We start from the raw sequence: 448 nt of genomic DNA, 5'->3' as shown, positions 1-448 counted from the left end.
AAGGTCTCTGCCCTGGTGAAGCCGACATTTTGGTGGGAGAGACAGATAGTAAACAAACCATCAGACAAACATGATATTTGATATTAAAATATTTTTAATTAAAAATTTTTCATTATGGAAAATGACAAATTTACACAAAATAGAATAGTAAAACACATATCTGCACCCCACCACGACTAACTCGCACAGTGTAAAGTTTTCCACTGCTCTTACAGACCAGTGCTGCCCAATAGAACTTCCTGCCACAATGAAAATGTTCCAGATCTATGCCATGCCATACATTAGCTACCAGCCACATGTGGCCAGGGAGCACTTGAATTTGGTAACTCTAGGTACTTCATGTAAGTGGGATCATATGTGATATTTGTCTTACTGTGACTGGCTTATTTTACTTAGCATAATGTCTTCAAGTTTCATCCATGTTGTGGTGTATATCAGAATTTCTTTA

Source organism: Galeopterus variegatus, unplaced genomic scaffold, assembly GCF_000696425.1.
Source record: "Galeopterus variegatus unplaced genomic scaffold, G_variegatus-3.0.2 Scaffold47939, whole genome shotgun sequence".
In the NCBI taxonomy this organism is placed as follows: domain Eukaryota; kingdom Metazoa; phylum Chordata; class Mammalia; order Dermoptera; family Cynocephalidae; genus Galeopterus; species Galeopterus variegatus.
This window is presented reverse-complemented; position numbering follows the sequence as displayed.